At 31.8% G+C, this 22125-nt stretch overlaps 1 protein-coding gene across 1 annotated transcript in view; it reads left to right on the top strand.

The window, feature by feature from the left end:
- LOC123700635 (aryl hydrocarbon receptor) overlaps positions 1 to 22125 on the top strand; it is a 104103-nt gene that overhangs the window by 49157 nt on the left and 32821 nt on the right. The window contains exon 2 of the mRNA XM_045647878.1: positions 1659 to 1849. The gene's annotated coding sequence lies outside the window, so the exon portion shown is untranslated. The remainder of the gene's footprint in view (positions 1 to 1658; positions 1850 to 22125) is intronic.

The following is a 22125-nucleotide window of genomic DNA, read 5'->3' on the forward strand; positions in this document are numbered from 1 at the left end:
CAAATGCCTAAATACGGAATCCAATAAGAGTGAAAGAGAAATTTTGCGACAGTCCTGCGGAGGTCCTGCGCGAAACCGCGATGTTGCCGCATCGCATGACAGCAGCAATTGCGCGCGACAAGCGCGCGACGTTGCCAGTTGCCACTCCTATATTATAAACAAACAATAAAAATACGCTCGCGAAAGCAAATTCGGGGATTTTCTAATTATTAATTGATGATCATTGAATTCGTTTTGAAATGGCCTGTACTTTATAATTTTTAGTGTTTAAATGGACATTTATAATGTGGTGCTCATTTTTTTTGTTATGAATTTACTACGCTACTGTATTTTCTTTGTTTTAGTTCAATAATTGAACACCCGTACAATTTTGTCACGAGCCGCCTCTTGCCTTTATAATATTTTACGTTTTATATTTAACGTTATAGTTTACGTTTTTTGCGTATTATATTTTACGTCAAGATACTATTTGGCACATTGATTTTTTTTAGAAGCGACATCTAGTTGAGACAAGAACCATTCAATTATAAAAAAATGCCAAATGATACTGCGAGTGACATCTATCGACTAAATTGGGAACTGAGAAACGAATTACGCTGTTTTCTATGGCTATGATAAGTCCTCTAGATATTTATTGGGTCCATGGTAATGCCCAAATGTATGCAGCAATTTCGAACATAGAAATGTGTGGAGCTACTTAGCGCTTGAATAATATTATAATCACGTGACATAGTAAGTATAGTAAAAGTATCTATAAGAGAAATAACTGGTCGTATAATGAGTTCAAGATATTAAAAATTGCATTGAATTATAATAATTGATTAAAAAAAATGTAACAACATTCTTTTCACAGACGATAGTGCACAACAATGTATTTTTAACATTTCAATAAAAAAATCAAACAAAAACTTGAGCGCGACTGCTAAATATTGTTTTAATGAACACCACACACTTTTATACGTAAAAATACTCATCTATATAAATGGCCATAAAATCAAACTAACAACGACTCCACAGCACCTCTGTCCGATACTAATTCGTGCTTACCTATGCGAGCGAGATGTGAACACAAATTAACAAAAACAAATACCTTTTGTATATTTAAACTGTAATTTAACGCTAACTAATGTTAATTAAAATAGATCACCGCTGCGTTGCCTTGTTGCATTTAATATAGTTGTTTGAATATGTTAATATTTGAACAAGAGCCTTTTGTAATACATGCAATAGTAATATTTCTGAAAGTTTTTCCTAATAAACATAATTTTTAAACGTCAAAGATTGAAAATTCAGCTTTCATTCAAAAAAAAAATCTTATTGCTGATATTTTACAATACCTATTCTTTATCGGACCGCGGACGGTTAGGAACTTGTAGGAAAGTCGCCCCTCATAATATTTACCCATTTAGAGTATTTAATCGTATTTACTGTGATTTTTACCCGACTACGAAAGAAGTAATGTCTTTAGAGTGTTACCTATGTCTTTGGCACGCTCTACAGCCCAAACCGCTGAACGGATTTTGAATTACAAGGCCATCTCATTGAGGCGTGAGTCGTGACCTTTTAATTATCAGAATTGTGTTACATAGGCTACATAAATTTGCCTTAGGTTTTTTTTTATAATAATTATAATTATTGTTTTATAATCTTTCTTCCAGCATCAAACCACCATCGAAAGACGGCGTCACCAAGAGCAACCCCAGCAAGCGTCACCGGGAGCGTCTCAACGCGGAACTCGACACGCTCGCTTCGCTACTCCCCTTCGAGCAGAACATACTTAGCAAACTGGACCGCTTGTCTATACTGCGGCTATCTGTTAGTTACCTGCGGACGAAGAGCTATTTTCAAGGTACGTTGTAGTATTAGTAGTAATGTCCTTTAAGTATTGGAAATTTAAAACAATGCCGACAGAGTTTTGCAGCTAAATAATAATAAGAAAAAGGTACGTTTGTCGAGAGAGTATAAATAATTGAACGATTATATTAATATTATTATTTCTTATGGGAGGTAAATATTATTAGTGTAGGTATTGTACCTACTTGAAACTAAATTCTTCATTTAATTGTGTTTATTAAAACAGTAGGTCAACTGGGAATATGTATGTATTTTATTATTATTTATTATATTTGACACTTCATTACACACATTATTTTTATAAAATATAAAAGTAAATAATAAATCACAAAGTTACAGTTTTAATGTGTAACGGGGCGGCGCGGCCTTATCACTGCAGAGTACCTATTCAGATTTTCAGATTGTATTTTTCAATAATTATCAATTATTGTTTAATGTTTATGCATAACTGTTACAACGTTACCGTAACGTTACGCATAAACCACCGATCTATATCAAATCACCGATTTTCGGACGAATTATAAATCAATCATTCACAACCAATCATTATGTAGAAGAACAGAAATACTGGACCTAGAGCAGAATATTATAAAATCCTTTCCAATCCCTTAAAAGAAAATCAAATTAAAATAAACTGATCTAATTTATTCACTGAACGCAGAACGCATACCGATATTCGATTACTTATAAATTAATGTGGACTACCGCACATATTTAACGCTGTCAGGCAATTTTATTATAGGCTGTATGTATTAATAATATTCGAGAACTCGACTCGTTTCGAAATCGATACAGCAGTTCGCGAGTGATTAGATTTCCTTATCTTCGCATCTGATACTGAGTCACGTTTGTTTTGTCTAATTGGAAATGTTTGTGAATTATGTTTAGTTGTATTTAACTTGATTTGGTGGTTGATGAAAATGTATTAGTAAATCACAAATTTATACCTGAAGAAGAAAGGTGGAGGCGAAAATTTGGTATCTCTGAATCTTGCCAAAGAAGTTTCACTTATGACACGTGTGCTCGGCATACACGCTCTTTTTTATGTAACGTATTAAATCAAAAACTACTTGATCGATTTCTAAATATCTATACTCCCGCTACGTTTGTGCCAAGCAACAGCTATAATTATCTAAAATATGCGTAATAACAAAATCGTAACCTAATAACCATACCAAACTTATAAAAGCATTAGGCATTTAATCCAGAACGTACAATCGAAGCTGGTAATTGGTCGCGTAAATCTTACCCCTACTTTGCATATGTCCGCTACCATCGTATATCACAGAGTGAGTTATTAAGCCTCTTTATAATTTTATATCGAAATTCGAATATAAAAAGCAGTGGGGGGCTACTCGTCGAAAAGTCGCTGATGAACGTGGTACTGGCGAGTCGAGATGTGGTTTTACAAGCCGTTAAACAATGTAAGTGTAACCACGTTCTAATGTGAAATAAGGGGATTTTTTTTTGGCTTTTAAAAACTTCTTAATTTTATTTGTGTGCGAACTTCTACTATATTATGATTCAATAATACCGGTCATGCATGAGGTTCTTTACTTCATGATCAACATTATTCTGATTCATTACCTGCATAATTTGACCATCAATCAATAACTACGTCACACAACATAAATAAAGAATATTGTTTCAATCTATTTAAATTTAAAATCTGTATCAGCCCTCTGATATATTTCCTTTATAACAATCACTTGCTTCACGCTTTTGTTCATAACACATTCCCCACACGACTGTACATAAAAATATCGATAATTCTAATTAAATCGATTGTTGAGGCATCGATTACAAGACCGAGAGCAGCCGTAAAGATTTCGCCGCGACGCCACGGGATCTCGATAGTTGAGATTTTGTGAAATATTTAAATTCGATATCTCGGTAGCCTGATTGTAAATAACTCGATTCTCAGAAGGTTTACCGTTTATTCCGATTATTGTGATTGTTTATGAGTGAGACGAGTACGTGTAATTGTGGTAATTAGGTTATGTATTTTGGATTGCGGTCTTACGGCGTATGTGTTGAAAGGATTTCTTTATCTGGAATAATAATAAGAAAATATTGAATAATTTGTTTTCAGTGTTATCGTTTTATAATATTGTAAAAGTATTTAAATTTTAAACATTTCATTCCACTAAAATTGTAACCGTAATTAAAAATTAATGTTAAATAAATCTCAATAATTATTTCTCTAGTCGCGTTACATGCGACATAAACTAAATTAAAATTTAAAATCCCGATGGAAACCAAAAAGATATTAATTGAAAATATTGAATACTGTAAATTAGATATCTACCTACGTTATGCTAGAAAAATGAAATCACACTTCAGAGAATCCTACTAATATTATAAATGCGAAAGTTTGAATGGATGTATGGATGTATGGATGTTTGTTACTCTTTCACGTAAAAACTACTGAACCGATTACAATGAAATTTAGCACACTTATAGAGGGTAACTTGGATTAACACATAGGATAGTTTTTATCCCGGAAATCCCACGGGAACGGGAACTATGCGGGTTTTCCTTTGCAAACGCGGGCGAAGCCGCGGGCGGAAATCTAGTTAGATAAAAACTAACGCAACTCATAGGTGTTTTCAAATAAATCAGATTATTTTTTGCTGCTTTATGTAAACTACAGTAGATTATCTATATGTACATTAAATGAACTCATAACCGACTCAACCATAAAAAATTCCACCAATAAATCCATATAATCCATATCCAAACAAAATACATATATAATACCCCGTGCCTGCCTCCGCTCAGCACTGCCGGAAGGAACTCTATCGATCTGATGTTAATTCGCCTTACTACGATTTATTGATGCCAACCCTGTTCGAACTATGTTGCGTCATATTATGCTATGTATATGAGGAATGGAGAAATGTACATAGAAGGTAAAGTAAATAACTGATTTAGAACATAGCATAAATAAGTTATTCTTTATTGACTTCAAATAAAGTTTAGTACACTTTGACTGTAGGAAAAAGCCTAAAAGAATGACATACTCTTACATGTGTGGAAAACAAAGAATAGAAATGTAAAAATGTTGTTGGTATATTCTACGAGTAAAACATACTTACTACTAATAAGTAGTAATGTATATAGTAATATACAACCTATAGAAACCATTTAAACTTTAGAACACGTTGTCTTTAGGGAAAAAGCTCAAAAAATAAGCTTACAAAGCTTATACACACATTGATTTCGAAGAAAACCAAAAACTATGTGGGAAACAAATTGAGTAGAAATGTTGTATATATATAGTAACTGGTAACTTCTATAGGATAAAAGCTTCAAATACCTACTGATCTTAAGAACATGGCAAGAACCTAAAAGGATAAATATTATGTGGAAAACCATCTGGTATAAAAGTATTGAAATTTGAAAGTATGTATGGTTACTACTAAGTATAGTGTTTACTACTAAGAATGTTTGAAATTCAAGATTTTACCAAAAAAATACACTTCCATTTTATGCATACGTCATAACTCAGTAACTATAATCCGACTTAACAAACTGTCACTAATCCCCATCGAAAAACCGAAACTCGTGGTCCACTTTAAACCAGCCGGGTTGCCATATCGGAGTATTTAATCAAGTTCGCTCAAGCAAAAACAATTGCCACCACTATGATGGATTACCGTCCCTTATCTGAGATTATTGTTTTCCATAAAACACTGGCCAGGGAAATCGACTAATTTGTTACAAGAGGTTGTTCACGAAAATGCAATTCAGGTTTTGTTAAGAGGTAGTAATGATGGATAAATTTAAAGGTACTTAAAGATTTGAAATTATTGTAATGTGACAACTCGTAGGTAAACAAGTGTGTTTTAATTATTATCTATTAGCATGGCTTTGTCAGAGTGGATGTTAAGATTTGCTGTTTGTCTGAAAACTTTCTTTAATATTATTGTATTTGAGCAAGTGACAAGAAAAAAAGGTTAACAATAAGAAAATTGCAATTGGAAAGCTGCGTTAACCAGTTTTAGATTTCCAATTTTGTGTTCTGGGAAAAGCTCTAAATTGAACGTTTAGTTTATTACACCTTTAAAGGAAAAATATCAATACCAGTCTTTTTAACGAGCAAAGCTTTCTTCCATTTTATAAAACAACTTTATTAAAAAAAAATCGAAACATCCTTAGATATTATTTATTTTAGCATTATCAGCAATAAATATATAATTATTATTTATAACAAATGTCGGTTTTCAAGACAAAAGTCAAAAACGCAATTAAGTACTTTTAGTATCCTATAATTAAAGTCCGAATAAAAATGTGCAAATATTCAACATACCAATAATTATTAATAGAATATGAATGAAATAAATTAAAATATTATTAACTTTTAACTTGTAGATGTATATCAAGATTTACGGTGGACTCATTTTAATTGCTACCATGGCAACGAAACGAATAATGAAATAAATAAACAAAACATTATAATCATTAAAAATATAAAAAATCAACTATAAAGGTGTTTCACCCCTTATCAGATCAATTATACCATCCATTCGCTGACTCACGCTAACTTCGCCTTTAATATACTTTTTATAATGGCGAAAATTGTTTAATGTTTTATTTAGGTTACGTCGTTTATTAAATTAAAGTGTGGGCTTTAGTTTTTATTTCAACGATGAATGACAAGCAAATATTATTTTCAAGCTAACGAAAATGAAAAGCATTTCATTTGCAGCAATTTGAAAGTTGACTGTTAAAATTATTTGTACATGGAAATTTAAAACAAATTAGTAAATTAAACAAAGACAGATATAACACTTCTGCAAAACTTTAAATTCCTTATATTGTAGGTATAAGGTACTTAATATAGAGTATAAAAAATATTTTACAATTAGTATCACCGATCACGCAATATCATGTCACTTTACTAGATTTCCGCCCGCGGCTTCGCCCGCATTTTCAAAGAAAACTGGCATAGTTCCTGTTTCCGGGATAAAACCTATCCTGTGTGTTAATCCAAGTTACCCTCTATATGTGTGCTAAATTTAATTGTAATCGGTTCAGTTGTATTTGCGTAAAAGAGTAACAAACACACACATCCTCACAAACTTTCGCATTTATAATATTAGTAGTTTTTAGTGAATTCTCTTTTGTTAAGATAACCTGATTACAAAAATAAATAGAAATATCTTGCCAATATATTAGAGATTTACTATTATATCTTCTATTTTTAACTTCAAATCGATATTTATGTTCCATAAATAAACACAATACACATAAATACCTACATAATATGTTATGAATTTGGAACATTGAACAAAAAGTTAAATTTGAGACACGTACAAAGTCAAGTTGCACTAATGCGACCGAAGCTTAAGTGATTAAAGGTTTATAATCGCTTAAACTTAACAGCTTGAATGCTTAACGAGTAAAACAGCTCGTAAACTTAGCGCATGCTATATGCCGTTTATTGACTATTTATACAGGGTGTGTTGTTGGCGAAACACTATAATCTATACTAATATTATAAATATGAAGAGTTTGTTTGTTTGTATCAACGCGCTAATCTCAGGAACTGCGGGTAAAACCGCGGGACGCAGCTAGTATATATGATATAATTAGCTACGCTTCGCGGTTTCACCAGCTTGGCTCCGCTCCTGTTAGTCTAAGCGTGATGATAATATAATAGCCTGCCTTCCTCGATAAATGGGCTATCTAACACCGAATGAATTTTCAAATCGGTTTAGTAGTTCCTGAGATTAGTGCGTTCAAACAAACAAACTCTTCAACTTTATAATATGTATTAGTATACATTTAGTCCATAATTTCTGAGATATCATTTTATGAATAAAACTTTCAAGCCATATTAGAATTTTTACGATAGTGAGTATTCAATGTAATTATGAATTAGAGAGGTTTGTGTATTTTCTGATATCTTTGTGTATTCTAAATAATATTCAATATATCAAATAATCTCAATAATAACAAAGTAGATGAACATAATTATAAATTTTATTTCATAGTTTATAAAACCCCATAGGCAATAACTTTTATCATTCCTTTAGCACTGACTCACAATAATTAATTTAAAACGAAACAACTGGATTGTATTTATACAGCCGGTCGTCCAAATTTAAACCTATCAGATAATAAGGCTTTCGCAACACCCCCTATATACAAGCCTGGGCGGGCGGGCGGCCGCCCACGGCTCGCTTATAAAATATAAGCCTTTTGTTGCTCAAACTTGTGTATAGCCTTTTTAAATTTGTTATAAATTATGTAGTATGTACCCTTTGTTAACGAAAATGAGAAGGAAATTATTTGAAGACATTTTCTATTTTCCAGTACAGTTAAGTAGTGTTTGTGATATTTATATTATGATATATTTACATTTAGGTAGTCCATAATTTTTTACTTTATGTAGATACTAGCTTTCCGCCCGCGGCTTCGCCCACGTTTTTAAAGAAAAACCCGCATAGTTCCCGTTCCCGTGGGATTTCCGGGATGAAACCTATCCTATGTGTTAATCAAAGTTACCCTCTATGTGTGTGCTAAATTTCATTGTAATCTGTTCAGTAGTATTTGCGTGAAAGAGTAACAAACACACACACACACACACACACAGCCTCACAAAGTTTCGCATTTATAATATTTGTAGGATTATCTTATTTTTATTATGTTTCTCGTGTTTCTCTCACAAAGTTTGTATATAGAGGCTAATTTTGTTAAAATCCAATGTTTGTGTCTGCTTATATACTTATAAATTATTACCGGATTATTTCAAGCAAATAAAAGAAAGCGTTTATTGTGATCGGTAAATATAACAAGAAAATTGATTGTCTTTATGATTCATTGCATTTCGATCGTTTTATATTCTATACGTTATTTGACATTCGGCCTGACTCATAAACTGTAAGTTGATTGATTATCATAAAGGGTATGTCTATTATAAATAATAACACCAATAAAACTGCATATCGTAAAATTCTTTGAAAGACTCAGCCAATAAGGCGCGTAAAAAAGTAACCCCACTGGGGTGTAGGTATCCCTTAAATTACGGAGGGTAGTTTGTGAAATTCGCCGACTCCTTGCGGGGGTGAGGGGTGAAACAACCCTTAATGGCGCTATTGCGTGACAGAATTTCGGCAGTGACCCAACTCGCTTGTTGAAAGTGAAAATATTTATATGGAGCTGATGGTACGCTTTGTGTTGGTTTACTTTTAAATTAAAGCGATTTGCACGTGTTCAAGTTTATTACAAAGTGGGTAGAATTTGAATATACTTTTGTAATGATTATAAATTATGACACTGCGCTAGAACTATTATGCTGTTTTATATTATTTTTATGATGATACATTTACGATCATAGGACATATTTCGGATATTAATTGATTTAGAATTAAACAGCACGTAGCTATTATAGCAGGTTATTAATGATTATAATATTAATAATCAATAAATGTATACCAGTAGCATTTATGAAGAAGGTATTAACAACTCCAGATATTTCCCTGACTATGGAGTCTCCTTGGAAAATTTTATGATAACCAAATTGTGAACAATATTTTCGTAAATATTTTGTTGAAGCTTGTTTGGGTTTTGTTTCGCTGACATAAATAATTATCTAAATATACCATAAATAAACTGGTTTGCGAGTTTCATTATTTCAAAGAATAATTGAAAGATATAGAATAAATTCCCAATTTTACAAATTACTTACCAAACCAACAGACAAACCATACCACTACCTACCTATAAATTGTGCCTATATTGTAGAAACTATGAATCATGTAAATTGTAAATTATTTTTGCCGTAACATCATTCCTTCCATTATATTATCAATTGTAGCTTAATTAATAAGTATTTTCTTAATACTTCCAAATAAGAGAAAAGCCAGGAACAAATACATAATTATTATGACTCAAAGAGAACACCAAAATGGCGTGTCAAACATTCTATTAACCTAATATAAATATTTAATTTCACGGAAAATATGACCTCGTTATACGAGGGGTAATACAGATAATATTTTATTACGAAATATTAAAATAATTTATGTGACACATTGAATATAATGAGTTTATGGTAATCACAATGAAAACCACACCGCTTTGAAAAATTAATATCGTGTTTGTGTGTGACTTTTTTACGGAGCCATTTTAAAACATTACCTGTGACATTACCCTCCTGTCAGTTTTTCCTTTAAACTTAAATTATGGACTTTCTAAATTACTTTTAAATCTAGTACTAGAACTGTGCCTTAACTGTGTATACACTATACATGGTAAAGAGTAAAGACAATAAGTACTTTGAAAAATTACATGAGCAAAATGAAATTCACAATTGACCGTTTTGTGACAGTAATAGAAAAAGGAGTGTATATTGAAAAATTAAGGACTTTACGAGCTTTTAAACGCAACTTATTCCAACTTTTTACGACGTTAATATATAACGATAGAACATAGCTTATTTAATTAATTAAAGTATCATATCACACTCGTTAAATAAAATACCCTTAAAATTGATAATTTATTTAGTTTTTTTAAAGTCTCAAGTTATACCAAAAATATCTGTAGAACAACTCTCTACTCTCTAGTGTCTACTACAATATTTAGGTAACGTCTTATAAGACATGTTTTCAAGAACCTACAAAAAATAAGTACATACATGCATATTAATTAATATTTATCAAAAGATTACCTTTAATCATATACAAAGTCATATTAAATCGTTGCAAATATCAAGTAACAGAATTAGTGCAAGCATCCACCGTAACACCATACTAACTCAGATAGATATAATCTCGCATTTTCTCTTGAAAACATTGAAAAATTACACTATACAATAAAATACAGTGTCTGGACTAGAAAGTGGAACAATCTGCGCTTAGCGGTTTAAGAGTGGGCATAAAGCCAGAGAATTTCTAAAGTTATGGGCCCCGCCCTAGCGCGCCATGCCGCGCGCAATCATTCTTCCATCATACACGGCTCACCGTACTTACGTAAAGTTCATCGGACGCTAAATTAAACACAATATTCTTCGCGCGTTCAACGCGTATTTTCGGTAGTTAGTATACAGTGAAGTTGAAATCATGGCAAATTATGTAATATGATAATTTATTATTATTTTTTAATTTTTATTTATAATTATTGATGATAATCTATACGTATATAATAAAACAGTAAAAAAAGTGTATACGTATGTAATATATTCAAAAAAACCGGCCAAGTGCGAGTCGGGCTCGCGCACAAAGGGTTCCGTAGCAGCAAATATAATAAACTTATTATGTCAATTTATACACCTGGTGAATGGAGCCTAAACTCTCCCGATATTTTGCCTTGTACTTTTATGTATGAATATTAATATTAATGGCGTATTGCTTGAATAAGCTAATATTTCTCGTAAAAAGTACCTACATTATAAAGATTTTATATCATCGCGGATTTTTAAAGGTGTACAATACTGTAGTATATTTTTTGATCTATCTTATAAGGTTCAGCCATCGTTTTCAGTGTAAGCACAATAACTTAACCAAAATTACAGTTAAATCAACCTATCTCAAAAACTATAAGAGATACTTTGATCAAACCAAAAATCGTTGAAAGAGTTAATTAGCATGCATCACCTCTATTTTTTTTAGAATTTTATACCCCGTAGTTATAAAAATAGAGGGGGGGGGGACATACTTTTTACGACTTTGAGAGCTGATATCTCAAAAACCGTTCACTTTAAGAAAAATGTTTTTTAGAAAACTTTATATCATTTTAAAAGACCTTTCCATTGATACCCCACACGGGTATGTACATCGAAAAAAAAAATTTCATCCCTCAGTTACATGTATGGGGGGCCCCACCCCCAATTCTTTTTTTTACTATTTAGTGTCATATTTTTGTAGCGGTTCATACAACACATATTCCCATCAAATTTCATCACTGTAGTACTTATAGTTTCCGAGTAAATCGGCTGTGACAGACGGACAGACGGACAGACGGACAGACGGACAGACGGACATGACGAAACTATAAGGGTTCCGTTTTTGCCATTTTGGCTACGGAACCCTAAAAACGATATTAGGGAAACAGTATAGAGCACGAATCCGTAAAAAATTCTGTCTGTTTGTTTATGTCTGTTTGTTTGTATGATTTGAATGAATGTTAAATTGTTGTGTTTATACTTTATATTATATTTATTATATACTAGCTTTCCGCCCGCGGCATCGCCCGCGCAGTCAAAGAAAAACCCGCATAATTCCCGTTCCCGTGGGATTTCCGGGATAACACCTATCCTATGTCCATTCTCGGGTATCAAAATATCTCTATACCAAATTTTATGCAAATTGGTTCAGTAGGCGTGATTGAGAGTTACTTTCACATTTACAATATTAGTACAATATTAGTATAATATTAGTACAAGGTAAATTAGCTTGGAGAAATATTTGCATATCTAGTGGTGTGTATGTCGTGGTCATATCGTAGATTTGATCATTTCATGATATGAGTGGCCATTTCACGAAATGGTCGCATATCGTGAAATGGCCAATTTAGTTTGGCCACATCATGATGTGGTTTGGGCAGATCAATGATAAGAAATCGTTTCACGATATGGCCAATTAACGCACGGTTTTTTCATGAAATGATCAAAATTATTTGATCATATCGTAAAATAGTTACATTAATCGTTGGTAGAGGCGCTGCAAGCTCTGTGTTTATGTGATAAGATGGCGGCCGCTGGCGAAAATTAAATTATTCGCAGTTAAAAACTTCATAATTCGTTTAAGAACAATATTATGAAGAAAGTCATAGCAAAGAATTTACGACGAAGAGGTACGAGTACTATGGAAAATGTGGATATCTTATATGTATTTAAGAAAAAATGCGACTTAAATAAAATAATTTAAGAAACTACTACTATATTATTATAATTGTTTGTTTTTTAAAAAGCGATCCGCTTCTGGCACTCGCCGGCCGCTGCCGCGGCACGCTCGCTTTGCTCGCTCGGCTCGTGCGTTGTTTATCAAAGTCTAACCTAACCTAACCAAACTGTTTTCTATTGCAAAAACGATTCGCTTCTGGCATTTGCCGGCCGCTGCCGCGGCACTAACTTAAATGACATTAAACAAGTTTTTAGAATATAGTTATTCTGAATTTTTTTAATATTTTATGGACTCTTTATATTTTATACGATCTGGCCAAATGTGGATGACCAAATCGTGAAACGTTGACGATTTAACGATCTGATCAAACTATGTTGGCCATTTCACGATATGCGACCATTTCGTGAAATGGCCAGTCATATCATGAAATGATCAAATCTACGATATGACCACGACATGTATATTACTCAGATCTTAGAGCGCGTTTCCACTATAACGTTCAGGCCTATACAAAAATGTTTCGATATCCTTACATTATTATTTAATTTTATACTTATTCCTAGCAACACTCTGATTTTTGTTTTCAATAAAAACAAGTTTTTATTTGAAAGAAAATGGTTTTGACTTTATAAAAAAAAAATAATTATCATTCAATTTCACGTTCTTGAGCAAACGACAAAACGACTACCGTGAAACAATAAAATATCGTGTCCATAATAATTTGTTTCGTTATTAATATTTGACCATAATAATTGCGAAACAAAACAAATAAATAAATCGTCACTTGATAGTTGAAAGTGGAAACACGCACAAAACCAGAATAAACCATATAAACCAGTTTACGCTGTCCGCAGGTACCACGTGCAGTCCGTGAGTCGCTTGGTACCGTTAGAACATAAAGCACACATTTCATTCAAAAGTTATAATTATTACGTAATTGTTAAATTTTGTATTTGTTGATTGTTGTTATTATTTGTTATTATTGTTATAATATTTGTTGAAGTGTTTAATTTGTGTGTAAGTGTTGTAACTTTATATTGTTAATTGTTAATGTAAAAGTTATACGTTTGTTAAATGTGCAAATATTAAAATAAAGTTTCATCTTTTTCAGAGGAGAAACACATATAGTTTAATTTAAAATCCCATATACAGGGTTATTTGTAAAACACCGGCAACCTCGCAGGACAAGATAGCTAACATCATAAGTAACATTTGTTCTACGACTTTTGGCTGTTGGCATAACGAAATAAATTATTTTTAAATGATTTTTTAAGCTTTTATTGTACTCTCCTAACGTTTGTAAGTCTATGTTCTACTCATCATCGAAAGGACAACCGCGACGCGACGCCCCCTTTCCCCTCCCGTTCGCTTCTTGTTTACGTAATTTTTGTGATGCGCGTAGAGTTTATAATATTCAAACGGAAAATGAAATGAACATTTATTTTTTTATGAAAATAAAATCTAACAACTTATGATGTAAGGTATCTTGTCCTGCGAGGTTGCTGGTGTTTTACAAGTAACCCTGTATATATAATAAAAACTAAAAATAAAATGTTGTTTTTTTTTATTTGCTGACCATACACTACTACAAACGCAAAAATTTAGCAAAATTAGAAAATCCCCGAATTTGCATTCGCGAGTGTATTCATACTTAGGGTTGCCAAACAGTATTCTACTGTTTTTCACTAAATTATACTTTTTACTGTTTAACAAATAAAAAGTATTTATACAAAAGACTGTTTTCAGCATCAAAGTGCAGACACATAATATAGACAGATATAATGTGTTACATTTAGACGCTCACAATTTTTTTTTATTTAGTCAGAGGGCACACACTACAATAAATACTGTTTAATATTTTTTTTTACACGGTCGTAAGAGACGCCATGGACAGAGACCGGTGGAGGCAAATCATCCGCTCCAGATGCAACCCTGATGCTGACCACGATCCTCAGACATGAGGGACCGACAAGAGAGAGAGAGAGACCTGAATAATGAATATACGTACTTTATTTCTTGTAAAAAAAGTTGGCAACCCTATTCATAGTGTTTGTTTATAATATAGGAGTGGCAAGGTCGCCGTCGCGTCGCGCGCAATTGCTGCTATCACCGTCGGTCGTCGCTTGAAACCGGCGCTCCAAAAATGGATATTCCATCTTTTGATTCACGCGCAGGACTGTCGCGAAATTTCTCTTATTGGATTTCGTATGTAGGCATTGTACTGAATGTTGTTTCATATGAGCGCAATCGAGAGCGCTCCGTTTCGCGTGTTACTTATGAATGATATATATGTATTTTATTTGTAACTAGCGGTCCGCCCCGGCTTCGCCCGTACATATTTACGTTTTCTTTACATGAGAACCATCCTTCATCCTTCAAGGGATACAATAAAAAAAGAATTATCGAAATCGGTTCGGCCGTTCACACGTGATACCGTGACAACGCGAAACGGGTTTCATTTTTATATATACAAATATTTAGACAAGTAAAGTTACTTATTTTATTTAATTTTACGATAGATTTCAAATAATGAGCAGGTATAACTTTATAATTTACTAGAGGTCCGCCCCGGCTTCGCCCGTGGTACATATGTATTTCGCAATAAAAGGTAGCCTATGTCCTTTCTCGGGTATCAAAATATCTCCATACCAAATTTCATGCAAATTGGTTCAGTAGTTTAGGCGTGATTGAGTAACAGACAGACAGACAGAGTTACTTTCGCATTTATAATATTATAGTATGGATTATAATTATTTATGGGAGTTCACTGCACCAGTGATTATTATAATACAGATTGTGAATATATTATATTATATATATCTACTATTCACAACCTATTTACGTTATTTACTGGAACAACCATAGGAATCTACAAATAGGTAGTAGGTAATCATAGTAGTAATGGTAATAAGTAATAAATAAAAAAATATACTAGGTACATATAAATCTTTCTTGATTTTATTGATGTAACACTATGAATGAAATATTTGTATCCATATAATATATACCTATATATATGTTTGTATACCTAAGATCGTCGCGTCAATACTCAGCCCACGGAAACGAATTTATGCATTTGCATAAATTCGTGTGAGTGTGATTAGATATTACATATTTATGTAATATCTAAACTCACCTGCATAAAGTTTCTGAAATGAATCGAAAGTCGTATTTTTTTATTAATACATATTATTAAATAATAATTATTATTATTTATTATAAATAATAATTAGGTATTTATTAATATGATTACAATACTATACTTATCTTCGAAAATTAGTTAGATATCATTTAAATATGAATCTCTTTTAGTTCTCGTTTCTGAAGTTTCAATGTTCTTTTGTTGTTTACCATTTTCAAAAAAACAATATTGAAACAATATTATTAAAAAATCGGCGCGCGGCACAGCAATTTAAGCATGGTCTACTCGTCTCAACGGAGCGATAGCGTCTGATGTATGAAATAGAATTATGTTTGAAGCTCCTAGAACGTGCGATGCAAGATGATTTCTTGCGTAATTAAAAATATAGTAAGCGCCAAAAGTGTTTTATCGTGATTAAATCAAAACTAAAAGTAATTAGACAAAAGTGGTATAACAAAGTTCTCACAAATGTTTCAATATAATTGTTTATGAAAAAAATAACATAATAGGCATAACCATGTCAAGTAAAAAACGTCAAAGTGTGAAATTTAGAGGTAACTTCGTGAATTATTTCTATCGAGTCAATTTCAATATTTTATGTTTTTGATCAATCAGGATAATCGAAAATATTATCAAGTTTTACATATATTTTATTTTTTATATTTGGTCTTGAATATAACACGTATCAACTAAATGTTGATTGGTGATTTGACTTTAGTCGCGTTCTTAATTATAACATTTCTGGAATCAAAAGAATCGAATTTTATTAAATAATCGAAAGGGGATGGTAAAGAAAGTATTGCAACAACTATTGACTGAAAAATCTTTTAACACGATGTTTGTAAAAAAATAATCCTATGAAAACCGGTTTAGCTATTTCGGAGTTGCAATTCCATACACTGATGATCACACACTAGCGAAGTTATCTACACTTCTTCTGTATTAACAGTAGTAACCATAAAGTATTTAATTCTTACACTAGTGCCTAGTTTGCTCCTTTTAAAATGGGGTCAATAGCAAAATGGGGAAATACCGCACCCTTACTGAAGATACATACCTACTACGTCGAAATAATTCGGTATTGTATCTACTTATGTAATGTGCATGAATAAATAAATTATTTTAAAGTGTAGGTAACATTGAGCACCATATAGGAGACGATTTTACGGTAAATAATAATTTCTATTTATTCATAGGAAGTTTTCAATAGATAATTGTTTCTCATAGGACTTTGAATATCAAACTACACTTGAAGTTTACACTATTTAGCAAGCTACAATTAATTATTCTATGCTATTGCTGAAAATAGACACAAATATAAATACCATTTAAAATATCCAATAACACGACATAAACAAATTTATCAAAACTCACCCATTAAATAAAATAGTCTTAAACGTCGCATAATATTGAAAGCCACATAGTATAAATTCCCGTGTAAGTGTAGGGTATAGCAATTGATCAAGTAATTATTGCCTTTAACTACTATTATCTAATTAAGACGTGACTGTTGTCACCAATGAGGCAGGTGGAATTTTGACGTCGATAAATCAATATTTATATGTAATTACGTTTTTACATGAGTTGGTTGAGCTTTGTAGTAGCTTTATCAATTTAAGTTCAAGAAAATTAAGTGTCAAAAATATGTATGTAAAATCGTGTATTTCCCCTTCAATCCTGGAGGTGTTGGATAAAACCTAAGTGAGTGTGAAGAGTAATTTTGGTAATAGTAAATCATGTTCTACCAAAGGTATCTATATTTTTCAATCACTTTTAATAATAAAAACTGCGTTAAAAGCAACCGACTTCAAAAACGCAAAAGTAAAAAATAAATGCTATTTACTAAAAAGGTTTGAAGTCGACCGACATCAATCCTTTTTAGTAAATGGCACATCTAAATAATATATGTAGTAATTAATAATATCAAATCTATTTTATTTTTTACTTTTGCGTTCTTGAAGTCGGTTGTTTTTAACGCAGTTTTTATTTAATACTTTTTAGTGTATTTTTCAACACGAATTAAACGAGCCCATATTCGATAAAGTTGAGTCAATATATTACTGAGTTCCTATGGCCACCTTCCGATTCCATCATCAAATCAGCTCTATGTCATGATAATGTTTCATAGCTATCCAATGTACATACTCAATCGGTTACCGGGAAGTGAATCAAAAATAACAATAAACACGTATCCTTTAGTTTTTTCCATTACAAATAATTATATAAAAATGCTCATCTGTTTATTGTCAAATGAAAGTTTCCCAACAATTAGGTCAAACCAAAGATATCTCTATAATCCTCTATAATAATGAATGTCATAATTGTATAATTATAATGTTTTCTCTCCGTTACTTTCTACTATAATTGTTCTAGTTACCAATACGACACTATAATTGGAATACATAAAATTCTTACTGAATCATTAATCCGTAATTATTACGCCTGTAAATATTCTCATTTTCGTGGAATTAATTATGATTATGAATTGCTTTTCTTTTTGTTTCGTCGCGTCATACAACTAGACTGACAATTTTCCTCTGTCTTTTTCTTTTTCTTTGTATTTTTTATCTTTTTTACTTTGTATTTGATGTTATTGTTTTTTCATTTTCTTTGTATTTTATTGGATGGTTAGATTTTATTGACTGAGCTAGTTTTCATCTGTGGCAGTCTGCATGACTATTTGTTTTTATACCTCTTTATTGAAATAGACAGCTAGCAATTTCCGGTCATATTTGTAGATGTTCTTTTGTTTAAAACTTTGTTTAAATAATAATTAAAAGTAGTAGTGGTATTTTTATTTACTATATTTATAACTAAACTAACAATTAATATAGTTACAACTCTACCTTATGCCAGAGCATAGGCTAGCAAGCTAGCTTTAAGCTATTCATCTAGCTTTAAGAATCATAATCTGATATGTATAAAATATGTCATTAATGGCTTTTCTCTGAAAAATGGATTACTAAAGATGATGTTGAAAAAGTTTGTTAAAAAATAGTCAAATGCTCATTTTATTTTATATCTTACCCTAGGTCATATCCATTAAGCTGCAGTCACGTAATAGCATAAATGTCACCGAGCAAAGCCACGGGACAACACTATATCCTCATTAACACGAGAGCCGAGGAGTGCGCGGGTGCGTCGATCACAATCGCATTTAAATGAGCACAGCCAATTTATGGATACGGACGGTTAGACGTTTCTCGAAGTGATCTAAAATTGTACTCAAATTTGTACTTTCGACTTTTTAGGATTTTCAAGAAATTAGATTTTAGAAGTATTTTCATGCAGGATAGGAGGCAACTTCATCTCTACGTCTCTCTCTCTCTCTCTCTACGTTCTATGAAGTATTTTAAGTATGAATTTGTTAATATAATTTGTAGTACGATAGAAAAGGACAAAGAAATGTTTAAAAGTTGGTAAACCTAGCTCATGCGTAGCACTTGATTACTATAAATGTACGGGCTTTTTGCATTTTTATCCGCCATTGGGTGATATTTATATTACATCTTAAAATTAGAGGCTTATAATAAAGCAATTATTTATCTGAAGTCCAAGTTTTGACTAGCTGCGAAGTAAAAATGTTCAAACTGTTTACATGTCACGTAAGCATGCAGCGTATAACAAAATAGCATGTTTTTATACACCACAGGTTTTTAGATTTACGACTGAAACGCATCTGTCTACTTTATAATTACAATTAAAATATATTGCTTTTATATTAACTATTATGCGACCGCTTAGTGACGCGTGCGGTGATCAAATAATTTATTTTTTATTTAGAACGTGTAATATAACCTTATGTGCCTTTTTAACATTTCAACTGAAACGCACAACTGTGTCTCACAAGTCACAACAATAACATTTGAAAGTTATTGCTTTAAAATATATGAATAAGAATAAAGGAAAGAAATACAAAGGTATTTTTTTATTATAAACTAGCTGTGCCCCGCGGTTTTACCCCCAGTATTCCGCTCCTGTTGGTCTTAGCGTGATGATATGTAGCCTTATAGCCTCCCTCGATAAATGGGCTATTTTACACTGAAATAATTTTTCTAATAGTTCCTGAGATTAGCGTGTTCAAACAAACACTATTTATAATATTAGTATGGATAAAATAAACTTAATTGTTATTCAATATCCACTGCTCGTCAAACAATTTATAACCGTCTTGATATTTATGTTATAATCTTTAGTTAAAAATTATTTACGTTATATGATTGTCAATAAAGTGCCATTCAATTATTTATTAAGGAGAAGCGGAATATACGAATAATAGTTTTACAATTGGGTATAAATTGAATGGTGTAAAAACAAATAAATGGTTCTTGAATAATTTAAGTACATGGTTTTACGAAAATATGGTACTTACATAAATCTGTTATATACGTTACGTTGAAAATTATTTTGTTTTTGATTTAATATAACAAAGAGAGATATTCTGAGAATATTATATTTTAATAAGTATCATAGACTATAATCATTTTTTTACTTCATTGAATATATCTACCTATCATTGAAGATTGTATTATAAATTTACACCCTCAAAGGGGTTTTAGGGTTTTATCCTTTGATATTTTTGTTTTCGGGTAGTTAATTTTATAGACAGTTCAATGCTTAACACTAGTAAAGTCTTTGTTGCAAAGAGCATGTTTACTCTAACATACAAAGATAACAAATAAACCAAGATACATACCTACCATTACATCATCACTACATAGTATAAAACAAAGTCGCTTTCTCTGTCCCTGTGTCCCTTTGTATGCTTAAATCTTTAAAACTACGCAACGGATTTTGATGCGGTTTTTTTTAATAGATAGAGTGATTCAAGAGGAAGGTTTAATTATATAATTTATTAGGTTTTAGACAAAGCGGGCGAAGCCGCGGGCGGTAAGTTAGTTTTCTTATAAATATTAAAAATATCGGTGTCCCAAAACGCAATTTACCATATTCACGACAGTTGCAAAAACCGGTTCTGCGAATAGTGTCGACGGAAAAATAATCGCAATTCATCCTAAACAATACATTTTATCATTCATTTACTTATGCAAATAACACTTCAGTTTGTCTATAATTCATTTACATTTGTGCTATTTTAATTTAAACGCATTCCTTGGAAGTTTCTACATACATTTGTTCATTGGTATCAATTCATAATATATTGTTGGTTTACATAATTTTTATGAGCTATGTTCCCGTTCATCATGCTATTGAATAAATTATTGACTTCGTATTAACTAGGTACAGCCTCTTAACACGCTTATCTTTACCTTTATGTTTGTTTGTAACAGACTCCTTCGAATTTAACCCACTTTTATTGATAGATTGAATTTAAACTTTGTATACTTTTCAAGGATGGGTGACTATACAAGAATTTCATGATTGTACTTACCTATTTTATTATTCTGAAAAATTGAAATAAATAGGTATTGTTTAAAATACAATTTTTACTTGTTGATTCTATCGCGTGTGCTTTTTATTTACTTATAGATAGTAGATACATATTATTTAAGATTATTTTATTTGCTACTGAGCATTCCTTGAGCGTCACAATAAATTTATCTCCCAGTAGGGAGATATATTACTGAGTCTGCGTCCCAAAATTGAAAAATAAATAATTATGTTATTTAGAGCTGAATAAGACGACAAAAAGTTGGTAACAGAACAAAAAAACAGCAAGCGAAGCGACCGCGATGTAGCCTGTAGGTGACAAAATACTTAACGCCTGGCTTTACTTCTTTATTTGCGTTTCCTTATGGAGTTTTAATTAAGTTTTAATTTTATCTCACGGCTCCCGTTCTTAATTTAGTGGATATTCGGTAGATCGCTTGTCGAACGTGAATTATTTGTTCGATATATCTTTAATTGTTACGGGATAAAAGGTTAAAATTCCATTGGTATCGTTTTAATTGGTTTTCCGTTAATTATGGTGTTCCCGAGTTTCCTGCCAGGTGGACGTCAGTTTCACTGCAATTATTACGAACGAATTTGTTCAATAAACTATTTAATTAGCAAAGAAAGTTATTAAGCTGTGCTGATGTCGCACGTCACAGATAATACCCATATAGGGGTTATTGTAAATTTGCCACAAAGTTAATTCGTCACGTTTTTAAAACTCCATACATTGAAAGTAAATTCGTCACATGCTTTAAAAAGTATGTGTAAGTTCGTCACAGGTATATTCGGGTTATTGTAAATTTGCCACAAGTAGTAAAGTACCGCCAGCAAGCAAGGCAAGTGAATTATACCTTTCAGCCTGCGATGAAACCAGCAATATAA

The sequence above is a fragment of the Colias croceus genome, chromosome 20, assembly GCF_905220415.1.
Source record: "Colias croceus chromosome 20, ilColCroc2.1".
Lineage (NCBI taxonomy): Eukaryota > Metazoa > Arthropoda > Insecta > Lepidoptera > Pieridae > Colias > Colias croceus.